The sequence below is a fragment of the Bactrocera neohumeralis genome, chromosome 6 (assembly GCF_024586455.1).
Source record: "Bactrocera neohumeralis isolate Rockhampton chromosome 6, APGP_CSIRO_Bneo_wtdbg2-racon-allhic-juicebox.fasta_v2, whole genome shotgun sequence".
In the NCBI taxonomy this organism is placed as follows: Eukaryota; Metazoa; Arthropoda; class Insecta; order Diptera; family Tephritidae; genus Bactrocera; species Bactrocera neohumeralis.
Genome location: NC_065923.1, coordinates 44,727,836 through 44,745,978, shown reverse-complemented (window position 1 = coordinate 44,745,978; position 18,143 = coordinate 44,727,836).

The window sequence follows — 18,143 nt, the reverse complement described above, 5'->3', positions numbered from 1 at the left end:
ATGGCAAATGAATTAAAAATTAATTTTTTTCAAAAATTAAGAGCACCCAATGGACTTTTTTAACAATTTTTTATATCTTTTTGAGATCCCTTAGCCAATTATTCCCCTCAAAATCGGTAAAAGCCCCCTTTTTTCCCTCAATAAAACCAAACCAATAAATTTGAGCTCGTTAAAAAAAACATACGTGTTCTTTTATAGTTAACAGTGTGGAAATTAAGCTACTTTTAAAATAACTTGTTTTAGCATTCCATAGAAATTGTACAGCATATCCAAAGTTGTAAATTTTTACAAAATTTGAAATTTTAGTGACATGGGAAGCGCGTAAATTTCGAAAAGGTATTCTACCTCTTCCCATCAAAAAGTGGTTTTCCCAATAAAAGGTTATAAAAAAACCTCTTGACAGTTTTGAGATAAATAGAAAAAATTGAAACCCTGAAAAAACCCACTTCCCCAAATTCCCGCTAACCCCCGGGGGCGATTGACTTTTGGGCATTAATTTTTGCATCAATTTTTGTAGGAAACGCTCACAGTAGCTAAACATATAATAATTTCGTATTTTTTGTTTTTCCACCCTTACCAGCTTGACCTGGAAGGGCTGTAATTTGGTTTGACCCTTATTCCCCACACCCTTTCAAAAATAGGAAGCGTTTTGGTGGTATTTTAAGTTCATTTTCTTAAATATTTTTAAAATTTTTCATTCCGCTAAATATGTAAAAATTTTCTTTTTTTTTTTTTATCCTATGTACTTTTACACCCCTTCTTTTGGCGTAGCAAGGCTTACGCATTTTAGCCGGGGTTTAAAAACAAACCCCCAATCGTTTTTCTTTTTTTAAAGGGCCGGGGTATTCAAAACGAAGCCGGTCCCTTTTATTGCCCACCGGGTGGGGTCTTCCCCCGCTCTGCTTCCCCCCGGGGGTACTTCGTCTAATACCAGATAGTGTTTTTGTCCATCGGACCAAAAGACCTAAAACAGCCGCTGCTTTAATTCGCTGAACATTGTTCGTCTATATTGTGCTTGTTCTTAAGCGAATTTTGCCGTAGTCGACCCCAAAGGACCATAAAAATTTTAGAACTTTTTCCCCAAAACTCGCCTCGACCTCCCTTGTTTACATCGTCAGACTCGCACCATAACGGAGGGGTTTGAGCGACTTTGAGTTTGTTTTTTGTCGAGAGAGGACCTTTTCAATTCCATGTCGAAGAGCACCTGTTGGCAAAAGTTATCCTGGTTGGGTTTTAGGGCGGTGGTGTTTACGCTGGTTCCAAATAGAGAAATTATCTACAACTTCAAAGGGGATGACCGTCAACAGTGCGGGAAGAGCCCGAAAGCGACGATTTTGTTTGATGACGGGGGATATTTTGTCTTTCCCTTTTGCCAGACCCCTTTTTGCCGTCCCGCCTGGAGAAAGCAAACTAAGGGGATGTTGGGCCGATGATATCTATCATGGGCATCCTCGGTTGTACACTGTTATGAAGGGTCCCTTTTTTTTTTTTTTCGGGCTGCCCCCAAAACAGGTTGAAAAATGCACGATGAATCGCCTTTTCTGAAACCTCGTTTGTATCAAATGGGGGGTTTCCCAATTCAAGGGGGGTTTCCACGTCAGTTTACACAGCCGTGTTAGTTTTGCGGGGATACCAAACTCAGACATCGCGGCATAAAGGCAGCTCCTTTTCGTGCTGTCGAAAGCAGCTTGAAATCGACGAAGAGGTGGTGTGTGTCGATTCACCTTTCACGGGTCTTTTCCAAGATTTGGCGTATGATGAATATCTGGTCGGTTGTTGATTTGCCAGGTCTAAAGCCACACTGATAAGGTCCAATCAGTTTGTTGACGGTGGGCTTTAATCTTTCACACAATACGCTCGATAGAACCTTATATGCGATGTTGAGGAGGCTAATCCCACGGTAGTTGGCGCAGATTGTGGGATCTCTCTTTTTTATGGATTGGGCATAGCACACTTAAATTCCAATAGTTGGGCATGCTTTCGTCCGACCATATTTTACAAAGAAGCTGATGCATGCACCTTATCAGTTCTTCGCCACCGTGTTTGAATAGCTCGGCCGGCAATCCGTCGGCCCCTGCCGCTTTGTTGTTCTTCAGGCGGGCAATTGCTATTCGAAATTCTTCATTGTCGGGTAATGGAGCGTCTGCTCCATCGTCATCGATTGGGGAATCGGGTTCTCCTTCTCCTGGTGTTGTGCGTTCACTGCCATGCAGCAGGCTGGAGAAGTGTTCCCTCCATAATTTAAGTATACTCTGGGCATCGGACACTAGATCACCTTTGGGGGTTCTACAAGAATATGCTCCGGTCTTGAAACCTTCTGTAAGCCGCCGCATTTTTTTGTAAAATTTTCGAGCATTACCCCTGTCGGCCAGCTTATCAAGCTCTTCGTACTCACGCATTTCGGCCTCTTTCTTCTTCTGTCTGCAAATGCGTCTCGCTTCCTTCTTCAAAACTCGGTATCTATCCCATCCCGCACGTGTAGTGGTCGATCGTAACGTTGCGAGGTAGGCAGCCTGTTTTCTCTCCGCTGCGACACGGCACTCTCGTCGTACCAGCTGTTCTTTTGCACTTTTTCGAAAACCAATGGTTTCGGTTGCAGCTGTACGAAATAGAATGAATATTTTAGAAAAAAGTAATATGATAATTATTACTAAAGAATGCACTAATCCTCAATCGTTGACCCAGTAAAGTTCAAATTAAATAAAACAAGGAAGGAAGAGCTGAGTTACTTACTTGGATAATGGCAAGGATTAAAGCCAAGCAAGTACCTTCAGGTAAAATATTCGTTATCCAGGGGCTTAAACAGTTTTAGTCAGACCTTGACAATTTGTAGTTATTAGGTGTCATTCCCTGAAAACATTATTCGATCAAGGTTTTATCCCGTAATATTGATTGCTTCTTGATTTGTACTCACGAGATATTTGTTTTCACCTAAAAATGGGTGGTACCTCGTCCATCGTCCAATTTTGACCCCGTCTCCATTAAAACCCTGTTTGGTGTGACCAAAGGTATATATAAAATCAAAGTATATGTATAATTTGTTGCCTTAAAAATCTGCAAAAATTGGAAAAAAAAATAATTGAAAAAATGTTTTATACCTTTTCTCATTTTCCATCCTTAAAATAAATTAAATAAAGAAATTTCAAATGGGCAGTAAATGTAAATTATAAATATATGTGTGTATCTGTTTGTTTATTTTGACCCACAGTAGAATAAAGCTGGAAAAGAAAACGCATACATATATGTATGCCTTTTTTGATAGTTCCAAAATTAAATAAATACATTTTGAGTGGGCATTTTATTCATAAGGGGTTTTTTAATAAGACCGTTATAAAAATTTCAATAATATTCTTAATTTCTGTGAAAGTACATTCAATATCATAATGTATGCAACCCGAATTCTTTTGCATGACCACCACGGGCGCGCTTGCAGATGTCCAGACGCTGAACCCGATTTTCGACCGATACCGCTGCAATTTCATGTTCGACATTCGTACGAAGTTCCTCAATCGTCTCTGGCTTATTGGCATAGACCATAGACTTAACGTAGCCCCACAGGAAATAGTCTAACGGCGTCAAATCGCAAGACCGAGGCGGTCAATTGACTGGGCCATTTCGTGAGATAACACGTTCACCAAACTTGGTTTTCAATAAATCGATTGTGACATTCGCTATGCGTCTTGTGGTGCCGTCCTGTTGAAACCACATATTTTCCAAGTTCAATTCATCTAATTCTTACCAAAAATATTTAGATATCATTGAACGGTAGCTATTCCCATTCTCAGTAACGTGACGGTCTTGATCATAACGGAAGAAATACGGCCTAAAGACGTCGCCGGCTCATAACCGCACCAAACGTAATTTTTGCAAGATGCAATGGTGACTAATGGAGTACATACGTGCTTTCATAATAATATAGAATTTCATTTATATCTCAAACTTATTATTATAAAAAAAAATTATTGCGCTCTTATTGAAAAACCCGCTCTTAAAGTTGAGGCCACTGACTCCGAATTAAATTTTAATAATTTCGACTCGCTGTTGGATCGTATGTCTTTCCATGATGAAATGGCAAACCTTATTGAAGGGAAATATTCAAATTGCGGGAAAAATATGGCGTGGTTTGCTGTTCCTATCGGTCTAATTTTTTAGCCCCCTATTGAAAACCCTTTATTGTTAAAATTTTTTAAAACTCTCATTAATGACTGACAAGGCAGAAGCAATTCTAATGCTGTTGTTATTTAAGTATTTCATTTTAGTTTGCTGTAAATCACAAGTTTCAAGGTAAAAGGACTTATGATGAAAATTTAATCCGTGTACAGGAGCGAAAGTGTGTTCATTTAAAGGGAACACGAAATTATGCATCAAATGATCTAAGCATGATTTAGTTATAGATACATTCTATGTTACTCATACGGCATGGTGAACTATATGAATACAGAATATTTAATGCTAATTTTAACTGCGTATAACTTCTTAATGAGACAAAGTAACAAACGACATAAATTGAAAAAGACCCTCTATCCTTACTTTTAGGACAAGAAATTAAACTTCACGGAATGTTTGGACAAAAAAGTCGACCTTAAAAATAACGGACACGCTAGTGGATATATATGTATGTATGTATAATAGTAATTTGGATGTATAGATATGTATGATTTATTATATTTCATTTTACTCTACACACTTACCAACTTTGTGTATTAACTAAACTTTGCCTCTCAAGATTTGGCACTAACTTTCTCACACAATGGCATTAGTTCACTTTTGCCACTTTGTGGTATTCGATTTAGTGAAAATTACATTTTTTTTGACGATTTAATGCAAGGAAAGTGTAAGTACATTAAGTCACATTGGGTGCTTTTGCCATAATAGAAAATAGTGAAAAAATATGAAAAATGCGCGCAAACGTGTAAAAATCTTTTATCTTAGAATAGAAATGGCAAAATGGCACAAAATGTACCGCGAAGATTCTTACATGTCAGAATACAAGTTGGAAAACAAAAAATTGTAGTATTATGGATCAGCACATTATACATATGCTGATAGTCTGAAATAAGCTCGCTTTATGCGTATATATGTACATATATAAAAATATACACATATTCGTTCATTGGTGTAGGCACATTTCGTACAATATTTGAAAAGTTGCGACATGTTGTTCAGTAAATTTGCACCTTGTTGAACTTCGGTTTTATGTGCCACCTGCGATCTTTTGTGTTTTCAATTTTTTGTGGGTTTCTTGTAAAATGTAACAAGTAGCAAACATCCAGCAAATTATGTTACAAGTTTCTACTTAAGTGCTTCCTGCTCTAATTAACGGATGTGAATGATGAAACTGAAACTTAAAACAAAAATATTTCAGGTCAGTAAAAAATTATTTTGGACAATATAAAATTGTTATTTATTGATATCCGAAACGTATTTGCTTTAAATAGGCTTAATTCGATTGAACAAATGTTAATAATGGTCGCGTGAAAGAAATAACAATAAAAATCGAAGAACTTAAAATAGAGATTCCGGCACTGTGGAAATACATAACCAATTCACTATATACTACTCATTGGCATAAGTTATCGTTTTGTTAAAGTGCCTATATGTATCCGTATACATGTAATTTGGTACACATATGAGTAAACTCATTGATGAACTGCAATTGTGCATTAGTAACTGCTACTCGTACATACTTTGCTAACTTTTATTTACTATTGAAAAATACATTTGTGCAATCTGCACGAACACATACATAAATTTCTATACTTACTCTAATAAAGTTATGGTAAATAAAGCCTACCCATTTACCAAAGAAAAAAAAATTATCTTTGTTTTGAATTTCTAATTATTAAATAAAGAAGAGGTACAATATAAATATATATAATATATTATATCAAAGTAAATTCAAAAGCGCTTTGAATGATTCTATTCCTGTTGTTAATCTATATATATAAAGTAATGCCACTTTTCGTTGTAATTTTATAACTTAAGAACGGGCTCACCTATCCAAAACAATCCTTTAGGCTTTATTTGGACTATTTAGTAGATGGTTTGTGTAAAGTTTACACAAAATCCGTTGAGTGGTTCTTCACATAGCACATTTTTTGTAACAAATGAATTTAATAAATTTTAATTTGAAATTGAAATTTTCTAAGTTCGGGATTGTGCTGTCAAATTGTTATGTTGTTATGTCATTCATGCCGCCATTTCATTTCGGACGTGGTTCGATTATAGAAAACTGTCAGCGATAATTATTGGTTTGTGTTTGTATTTTTAAACATATTGTTGAGTACATGCATACAAACGGTGAGTATTAAATTGTTCAAATGAATACTATGTATATGTGTGATGAAATGATGCGTGCTGCTTTAATTACAAGAAATCAGATTGATTATAATATGTACGGATACATTGGAATGATTGACGCAATTCGTCCACTTTGTTTACCGGCTAACTTTCAAAGTGACACGCCCGGGATGTGTTGTACTAATGGCAAGGTAAGATTGCCAGTATTAAAAACTCCACCCAAAACATTGCATTCATTATTATTTGGGACATCTCAAACGTCTAAGCTTTTTTTAGTTATGTTTAACAATACAATTCGACATTTCAAATGACATTATACTGTTGAAACCTGTTGTTGTTGGCAGTGAAAACGTTGTTGCCAAAGTTGATTGAAGCTCAAAAGGAGAAATTTTTGATATCGCGTATCCCTATGATTCAAACTGATATGCCATTTCAATTCAAACGATTACAATTAAGTTTTAAAATATCTGGCAATTAATCAAATATTTTTTTGTTTGAGTAAATGAAATTGATGTTAAAATAAATTTTCTTATTATTTCACTTTGTACGTAGCGAAGCATGTACTGGGCCGCTAATGTTCTTTAAAATGCCTAATGAAAAATGTCCCTTATATGCCATGTCGTACGAATATAAATATTTTCTTTATAGAAATGTACTTGCTCTATAATAAAATAATAACGTAATTGTAGCTATTCTCCACTTCGTAAAACAAATATGTTAGTAACCATTATTTAACCGCTACTGTAGCAACCATTGCTTACATACATTGTATATGCAACCAATATTTGCTGACTCCGTTAGCTAAAGGAGCGGAAGCATAGAATCTTCATACATTGTTCGGTGTGCGCCATTCATCTCTGTCTGCTTCCGTTCCCGCAATTCGCCACGAGTAGCAGCAGTTGTACTTGTCATTTTTAAGCCACCTCCGCTTCAGCGTGAATTCCCATTAACACCTTGCTTTAGTCATTGAAACTACCGCTGTTTTCTCGCCAACGTTGCGTGCTTTGACTATTGCAACGCTTTTACCACCTCCAGTGATGTCGCTCACAGGGCTGACGCCACTGCTTCTGCTGTTATGGCTCTTTGTGTTGAGGTGAAGGTTGCCTCTTTCAGCCTTTGATTTAGAACGAATGAAGGCAGGGAATTGTGCTTTATTGCAATCGGCACGATTTCATATGAACATACCATTACAAACGCATATGTATGTACACATTAGTATATATGCTTTGTGAGGTGTAAATGTAAAAGAAAGTTGAATAAAGTTAAGTCACAAGATGATACCGAACTTGTTGCAGCATGAAACTGAATGTCATTGATTTAAGAGAAGAAGCAATAGTCATGTTACGCTTCGAATTCAAAGAGTTTAGATAAATAATATTTAAATATCATAAACTCAAAAAAAAAACCTTTATAATAATAACGATGTGTAATGTTTCGGGTATATGCAACGCCTAATAAGTATAATATGTTATGATATACAAGTTATTATATCCATATATGGCTACGATCCAGAACAAAAGCTATCACTGCTCCATAATATTTGTTGATAAGCTAGTACTAACCAATAATGGGTAACGATTAATAATGTGATGGTCATTTGTTGGATTGTCTCAAATATAATCATGATTTAAATAGAATTCTATGACTAAATGCAATGTTAGCTAGGCAAAGTTAGACTAAGAACCACCAGGTATCTCATATTTGAAATAAACAAGAAGAAAACGCTTACTTCGCCTGCTTCGTAGCTATAATAAAAACAATTCACAAAAAATCATTTTGCTAGTTCTCTCTAACCATGTTTTTTAATATAAGAAACTTTCAATCAAGCTAAGGATACCGCAAAGCAAATTTATTTCTTTATCCTCTTGCAACCTGTTGCTAAAAAGTAAAATAGTTTTGTTCAACTCATGGTTGAACGTATCACCTAAAACTAATCGAGATAGATATAAGGTTATATATATCATATACATAACTGATCAGGATGACGAGAAAAGTTGAAATCCGGTTGACTGTCTGTCTGCCTGCCCGTTCGTCCGTCTGTGCAAGCTGTAACTTGAGTAAAAATTTAGATATTGCCATGAAATTTGGTGCGTGGGTTTCTTAGTACAAAAAAAAAACAAAAAATACGAGTTCGAAGATGAGCGTAATCAGCCCACTTTCACGACTACAAATTGCCAATAACTGAAATATTTAAAGTACCATGCTTTACAGGAGCTAGTGTGAAAATTTGACAATGGGCGTGGCACCTGTTTGGTGAAAACCCATATCTCGGGACCCGACTCACCGATTTCGACAACATTTAGTACCTGGCATTCTTCTTACATTGTTATCTCACATTGTTAAAATGGACGAAATTGGATAATAACCACGCCTACTTCCCATATAGCACAGTTTTAAATTCCACTTGATTCGTTTAGTTTCCAGTACACAATTAATATAAAGGGATAAAAGTTTCCACGAATAATGTCTATAGTATGTGCCACCTTGTGACCAAAAAACTTTTAAATCCACTAAAAACTGTTCAAGCCCCTAGGTACTGAATATTTAGACCCCGGTAGCTATAGTTGAATTTTGATCGAAAATATGTGTCAATATGTAAGATATATAATTGAAATTAAGGGATCATCCTTTTCTAATTATGGTATGTTTGTATGTCAAAAATGTGTTGAATTGGTCCAATACTTCACTTAGCCTCCATATATTTATTACAAAGATTTTCGAACTTCCGGGTTCCGTAGATTTCGGATAATATGTGAGTTATCCAAATGAAAATAAGAGAGCGTATTTTACTATAAACAGTGTATCTTTGTGCTTAAAATAGATAAATTTGAGCGAAGCAGGGGTTATCATCCAAATTCATCCGTTTTCACATTGTCAGTATGAGTTCTTATAATATTTTGCCCTAGGCGACATTGGTTCTTGTAGCTTCATCGGTTTAGGAGACATTAAACTTCTAAGAGGGCGGGACCATGCACAGATCCCTTTTGTTATTTCGATCCGCTGTGCCGAATTACAGTTCTTTATCTTAAGTTGGGGCTTAGTTATGGCACTTCATAGGATTTCAACTCGTCTGTTCATCCTAATCACATACCGTTAGGTGAATAAAATTATTATACTTTGAAGCAACATGTTGCAAGAGTATAAAATTCACCGGGCAATTGTCGCTCTAACTTTTTGGGAGAGTAGAAATATTTTTCATAGGAATTCTTCTATGTTCACTTCTTGCTCAAGTATTTTCGGTATTTCAATAAGAATTTATATTCCATTTGTAAGACGAAATAATAAACTGTTGATGCTCCCAAGTTAATTGTGTTGAGCATTTACAGTTTATATTATCTTTATTGTACCAATATGTGCCAAAAAAATAATTTATTTAAAAACAATACAACTGTTAAATGCCAATCGATATTGTTATTATTTTCCACAGCACTTTTCTTGTTTGCAACCGTCCATAAAGAGAAATGGAAGTTTAGAAATAAAACACCGGCAAGCAAAGATAACGAAAATGTATAGACAGCATAAAAGTTATTTTCATGAACGCTTTAGACGGATAGCAAAGTGCAAAGAAGAATTAGATTTAGTAAACCGATAATATGATTTTAAGTAGCTTCTTTATTTTAACGCTTTTGCTTTGTCCAATTTATGTTGTTTCAGGATGTACACATACCATTGTACCCGAGTGATATGCTGTTAGCTATTGTTAAAGTTAATACTATTTCGTGCTAGTTTAGCTTTGAGCGCTTTATTTTATGATTTGATTTGATATCGTATCGTAATGGGTTCCTAACGGCTATTTTCAATACCACCGAAAGCGTCTAGGCTTTTATTTTTCTGAGAATGAGAACAAAACCAATAGGAACAAGAATTTGTATTCAGAAGGTTAATGATCGGAATATTTTTCGAATGAAAAATGAAAAGAATAATACATCCACTTGTATTATATATTAATTTTGACTATGGATTAAAATTGTTTTTAATAAATTTTTGTATTTGACGTTAGTTTTAGGAAAATTACTTTCTAAAACATTAGGAAAAATTGCTATTCCTAGGGAAATCTGGTACAAGCCCATCCTCTTTTTCTTTATATTAAGGTTTCAAATCATTGGATTAGCGCATCGAAAAGAACATATGTACATAAAATTAAATATGGAGATTTTGATGTATAGTGTGCAAATTTGCGACTGAAAACGAGAAATAGATGTGACAGCTGTTCAATTGTAATATCGATAGAATGCAATGATAGCTTAAATATAATGAATACATTTCGAAGGACTCAGTTCATGTCTTTAGATATGTTGCATTTTAGGAAATAAATAATATATATTTGTTATGATGGTTTCGAGAAACTAAGTTTTTGAAAATAACCAATATATGTAGTTAATTATTTTGAAACCTCCACAAATTTAGCCTTAGTTTAATGTTTCTTAGATGGGTAATAGCCATGTTCTGCACTTATTCATTGGTCTAAGTTACTTTCTACCACAGCAAATTCGTTCAATATAGATTTCATAAAGTCTCAGCAATACAGGTGAACATCGGTCCTATTTATTTCTAGTTTTCTCAATATCTTTGAACATTTGAACTGCAAATTCCCGTAACTAAATCATAATCATATCGATGGATTTCACAAGACATTAGGTGACACCACAAAATTAAATATGCTAACGGTAAAACTGAATTTCGGCAATTTGCTTTTATTTTATACTTGACTAAAGTTTTATTAAGTTTAATATAAATCAAAACTTTAATTCTGAAATAAAGAGCATTAAGAAAAACTGCAGCAATGAACCCTAAAGCTAAAGCCTTCGTCAAATGAAATAAAAGCAATAACTAAGTAAAAGTCTAAGGTGGGGGGTAGAAAAATATGCGGAGAATATTGAAATGCACTCAACTCTTCTTCTTCTTGCACTCCACTCACAATAGATAAATTGCAGGAAGTGTGAGATCGTCTTTCTTTGCCTGTGCTTCTAGCAACAACATATCATACACACTTGCACTAACCACCTCACTCAAGTGATGATACATACTTCCATGGATTGGCTCTAAAACGAGAATGAAAAGTATAAAAAAGTTTGTTGAAAGGATATCATTACTAAAATATAGTTACGGTCAACGATGCGCACATTTATACAACTTTCAACTATTGGCTGTCTGCGATTTGAAAGTGCATTTGATAGCAGTGACTACGATAGTGACACTTACACTAGTAAAAGAGTGATTGGTTTGCACTATTCAGCGCTAGAAAACCATTTTAAGGCGCACAAGAAGCACGAACAGATTCGAGCAACGAAAGTTTTAGGTCAACTGAAATGCATTTGCTTCTATGAACTCTAAAAAATGAAGTAGATGCACATAAAGAAAAAGAAACATTAAAAGTTTACCACTTTAAAATTTACTGAATTATTCAAAGCTTCTTTGCGTATAAGTACCCAATCATATTCAGCTATTTATTATAACCTCTTGTATTTGTTTCATTTGTTATTTTTACACAAGCGTGCTTTCCAGAGCATCTTACTGCTGGCAAATTGAATTTGATTTCTGTAAACATTTAACAACGTTGCATGCAAAAAATATAATATGCTACAAGATGACTGTTCGTTGGTGGCACGCAAGCCTCAACACATGTTTGGTTGATTATTACATGATGGCAATATGTCCTGGTGCACTTCATACCCGCTGTCTGCTAAACTGTGGCATGCAATGATGATTGTCATATTCTACGTTTTCATCAGCAAAATGTCAGCTAGAACGCCTTACGATGCATTACGTGTATATAAATGTATCTCGGCTTAACAGTGCAACATTTAATGTCATTGAGATGAATTGTAATGTTTTGAGTGATGCATAAAAAAAGATCATCTGATCGATGCAGCTACATAATTATGTATAAAATCGCGCTGTCGTAGCATTTCTATACGATTGACTTTCTGTAAATATACATACATATATAACAAATAACAAATAAATCTAAACGAAAAATGTAAGTAAGACGGAACTGATGCGATTCCCGAATCAAAGTCAAATACCTGAATTTCATCTTTTCTCAATTGGTGGTTCATTTCTCTGTCCTCCCAAAGCTAATTATCTGGAGGTCAGAATAAATACTAATCTAGTGTTGAAAATTAATATTGACAAATGAATTAAAAAAGTGGAAATGGCGTATTATACATACAAAAGAATGCTCAGCAGGAACAGGGACCTAAAACAAATATTCACTGGGCCGTCATAACACCAATTCTTACGTATTGCGCACCGGGGTGGTGGTCAGCGTTGCAGCAGCAATATATGCTAATATAAGTAAATTAAATGGAATACAGAAGGCATCTTGTGCAGGGGTTAACCAGACTATAAAGTCGTTACGTCATGATACGCTTAATATGCTCATGTATCAACTTCCCGCAGGTGTTTTCAAACGAACAGCAACATTCTTTGCTGTAAGAATGAAGGATATAGGAAATTAAAATATGAAAAGTTATGAAGATTGAGATATTCTGCACCACCTCAAAATAAATGTAAATAGATCAGACTATATCTTCCCAAGGTTGGATTTCAATAGAGACTTTCGGGCGAGAATGCCCACTAAACGCGAATGGAGAAAATATTTAGTAGGGGAGGAGGACAAAATCTCAATATATACCGACGTATGCAAAGTGAGCTGCTGATTAATGACGGGCATGTTTTTCGATGATTTCTTTATCTCTCTCAATCCGTCTAGCAGGCTCAGCTAGCATCTTCCAAGCGGAAGTACTAGGCATAAAGAAGATTTGATAGATAGCCAGGCGGCATGCTAGACTTTTCGTCATCAAATATTAACTTTATTGTGGTTAAGAAATGCAGGAAAGCTTTTAAGATCATTGGCAGGTCAACTCTCCTTACCCAATATTTGGGTTTTCGGTCTCAGGAACATTTTCAGCAACGAGCGGACGTGTTAGACAAATCAAGTCCAGTCTATACGAATCCGATGCAGAGATAATGCCTCGATGAACATGAACTTACAATCATTCATTCCAAATAACACGATTCTGAAGATTTTATGGAAAGAAGCGACTTAAATATACTCAACAGCACTAATACGCACAATATTTGGTATGCTACGTCTAGTAGATTTTTGCTGCGGAAACCAGTTTAGTTGAAGTAAATACAACTAACCTCAATTAATGAGTTTTCGATAGTAATTACTTTGTAAAGCTTCACGGTACACTAGTATTTATAATACCCAATTTGAACTCATAAAATAAAAATATTGCATATTTAATAATTAATACTTTTTTTGTTTTAGTTGAATTTGCCTTCATACAACTACACCACTGTAAAATTTAGGGGGTTACAAATGAATTAGAAAATTTTAGGTGGGAAACAAGGTAACCACGAGCCTTTACCTAAAACTAGTAAAACTCAAAAATGACAACAGTTCACAGTAAGCTCCATTGGATGCACAAATTATGCCTTAACGGGACCCTCGGAGACTCGTCTGAATATAAACACCATCATCTCATAACCACAGTTTATTATTTTTGGGTAATAGAAAATATATATACACCATACTAACACTTTAATTTATGAGTAACTAATTTACAGAAAGTTCTGGTAGTTGCTCCGACACACACAACACATTTGTGCAAAGCAGTCTGCTAAATTTTGTACTCGCATTAAGTCTGCACGCCAAAAATTATGTTTACGTTTATGCTGAAAAGAGCGTACGAGTGACTGATGTGTTGTACGCTTTTTGGTGAAAGAATTTATACTGTGTTTTGAGCATGCGTCCCTTAGCCTCCACATATACGTATACCTAAAACAAAGATTTTCGAAACTCCAGCTGAATTTATCTATCGGATATATTCATCTATCGGCTATTATGTGAGTTATCTTAATTAAGCTGAGAAAGCATGTTTTTCTGTATATTAATGGCTTCTTCTGTATTAACTGTTAAATCAATAACTACATATGACAAAGCAATACAGTTTTACAGCCAAGATGGCACAAAAGAGTTTTGTAGGAGCCAAATTGTAACGATAGGCGTGGCATCACCCACTTTAACGTGAAACCACATTTTTCGGGACCCGCCCGACCGATTTCAGCACGTGACATTTCTCTGTGCAACAGTGCTAAAATGGGCGAAATCGGGCACAACCACGCCGATTTCTACAGCACAATTTCAAATTACATCGTGTTATTTCCTTGCCATTGATCAAATCAGGACACAATTAATTTAACGGGATATAAAAATTGTTCAAACTCCTAGGCACCGAAGTACCTTTTACCGCAAAATCGGTCAATGTGTGAGAGTATATTATTGAAATTCAGGGTTAATCCTTTCCTGACAATGGTATATCTGTGTGTCAAAAATGGAATGAGTCGGGTCAATACCTCCCTTAGCTCCTATATACCTAATACAAGGATTTTCGAACTTTTAGGTGATTTTATGCGGCATACATCGGCCAATATATAGTAAGTTATCTCAATGAAAATGAGTGGGCGTATTTTATTGATAACAGTTTGTCTTTGTAAACTGAATAAAGTTTTGGCAAAACATTGACCTAGCTCCCAAATAACAAATATATCAGCATCCAGGTGACTATACTTCAAATGACTGGTGATAATATGTGAGGCACCTTAATGAATCTCACTTTATTACTATGTGGCATGTTAGCAGTATGTGGTGTTGGCAATAAAATATAGAATCGGGTCCATGCACAAATTTTCCTGGCTTTGATTCCAAGTCTAGCCAACCAACAGTCGTAAGCTTATTTGTATCCAAATATATGAATATATGGAGGGAAGAAGAACATTTAGCCATATAATTTTGATTAAATATACATATATTGTATTAGTAATACCAATACAATACTCTGGCACATATGAATCCAGAAGGACAACTATTATGTATTTACGTAGATATAAGTTCCTTTGTAGTTCTTTCAATGCATGAATCGAAGCATATTTATACCTTTGGTTTTGCCCAGAAAATCCAAATGTACAGAAATAAATAATATTAGTACTTAATAGCCCGTTATTTTATTTTTTTTTTTTTCATTCTTTATAATAGGAACGCTCTGATACAAACAAATTTACATATGCAGAGAAAAACTCTAAATCTACTCATGTATTTATGTGTGTTTGAATCTTTGAGCAAGTTTCAAGGAATATGTACACTATCATTTGTGGCTTCCTGCTGCATACGAATAAAAGGCAATACATAAACCGTTGTCTGAAACCATATTTCAGTAGGCATGTTTAAACCAAAACTATAAATTTATTTATATATAACGGTGTATTTGGTTCGGAGCTTAACAGAGCACATTGACTTTGGTTGGCCAGCCATTGCCATTGCTTTTAGCGTTATAAGAAATTCTCAGTAGATATACATACACACACTCATATAAGAATATATGTATAAATATGAATGCGTTCGACCAGTTGAGGTCACAATTGTAATATTATATCTGCAACGGTCTATAACTAGCAGCTGGCTAACGCTACGATCACCGTCCAATGCAGTGAGTGTCAAAATGAAGTCTCGTAGTCGTATATAGTAGCGTCTAAGTAAGCACGCGGTTTTGTGTTTTCAAAGGAATAGCCCAAGGCACAATAAGCGAATATCTGCATTGCGGCTTAGGAATTACAAACTATTGTATGGCCTATTATTGTGCAAAGCCATATGCTTCTGCATTAATTATATACACATAGATATGTGCCGTGCTATTAAAATATGCAATTAAGTTATGAGCTATGGCATTGTTTTGTGTCGAAAGGAAAGAAGTGATCTATATCGATTGGAAATCCACTTTGATTTTGATGTTTTATATAATCCAGAGAGAAATCCAGAGAGAAATATTATAAAAATCTTGGAAGGAAATGAGTATATTATACACTGTAAAATTGAAAAAATAAAGGTTAAAATTTTTGAAAACTATGTAATATTAAGTTTTAAACGAAATTTTTAATCGAGTTAATCTTTTTTGGTACCAATATATATCTCATATAGTAGATTGAGAGCAAAAAGAACAGATTTTTTGTATTGATTCATATTAACGGGTGATACAAGTAGAGATATGGAACGACTTGGCGCATCTTAAGTTGACAGCATACAAAATACTGCGGAACTCCTTATTATAGGATATATGTATGTATATACGAGGATATGACACAAAATCGACTTGAATGTTGAAAATAAAGATACGTAACTATTTCAGCCTTAACAAAAATAGATCACACTCAGCACTATATCTAAACTTGAGTGTTTGACATATAGTACATTCGAAATTAATATGAAATGGAGCATACCATGCTTTAAGTGATGCCTTGAATATTATTATTCTTCATGCATACTATATAAATATTCTTCATGCAGTCATGAAGATGAATTCTACAGAAGAACCACAGTCATAAATAAAGCAAATACAAATTGATGTGCTTAAGATATCTCAACATTTGCTTAAATAGTTGACTTTTGTAGCTAATACGCGGCATTACTAATATGGTTATACCAACGAGATGTAAGCAGCCAAGTCCAAACAAGTAACGCTGGGCTCAACTTTGGTGTAAGCTAACATTTCATACTCTCGCGGTTTGCACACAGTAAAAGGAAATTTCTAAGAAAATTTGTTCGCGGCAAGTTCATTTTATATAGTTTTGGTGGTTTGTGATATATTGTATGAACCTTATTTTAATTAACGGGCGGGCCGATTCCCTCATTTATTTTTAAACCATAAATGTCCCTTCATTCGACGAAGCCTTTTACCAAATTTTAGTTTAGCATACAAATTGATGACTTAGTTATAACCCTATTTAGTTATTAGCTGAACGGTATTTGGAGGACGTGGCAATGATCCGAGTGCGCTCATAAGTAATACCAACCGTATTCGGATGCTATTGAACACGTTTACTAAATTCATCGCAACCAAATTTTCAATTCAGTGAGCCTGATCACTTATATTTTTAAATTATAATGAATATTGCGAGGCTATAAATTTGGTACATTAACATAATTTATAACAAGTGCAATGTCTTCAAACTAACAAGTGGAATCTTAATTACACACAAGGAAAGCACTACACATTTTAGTAAAATTTATGAAGTTGAATTTAAATTTAATAACTGACTGTGACTTAAATTTATCGAGGGTATCCAATATTTAACTGCGCTCGGTCAAAAACCTTTTTTTGTGGTTGAAATATTAAATTAGAGATAATCTAAATAATTAGTTGATGTATTCCTTTCAACATCATTGGTAGAATCAACGTTTGTATTTGTATCTGGTTGCAGATCATTTATTTACATGTTCAATATGTTATACCGAGATAATTATACATAATTTTCTTTTTGCTATGGATATGTATAGGCGTTATGGGCATATGTGACTTGGCATATCTAGATCATTTCATGTAATAGAAATAGCATTGAATTAATGATTGTCAATGCGCTAATTCAGCCCGACGATAAACACCATTATGAATTGTACCAAAAAGTCTTCTCAGCCAAGCTAAGAAACTTAGCCGAGCTATGAAAACACTCAACGACACCTTAATGTGGTCATCAGCGGGAGAAGAAAGAAGATATCGAGTTTGTGAGGTGTTGTTAAGGTTACATGTGAAAATGGACGAAATCGGACCACAACCACGCCTACTTCCCATATAGCACAATTTTAAATTCCACTTTATTCGTTCAGTTTCCAGTACACAAATCAACAAACAATTAATATAACGGGATAAAGCTTTACCCGTGTCTTTAGTGTGCCTTATGACCAAAAATTGTCCAAGTCGAATAAAAACAAAAAAAAGTCGGTCAATGTATGATATATACTACTATATAACTGAAATTAAGGGATTATTCCTTCCACTTAT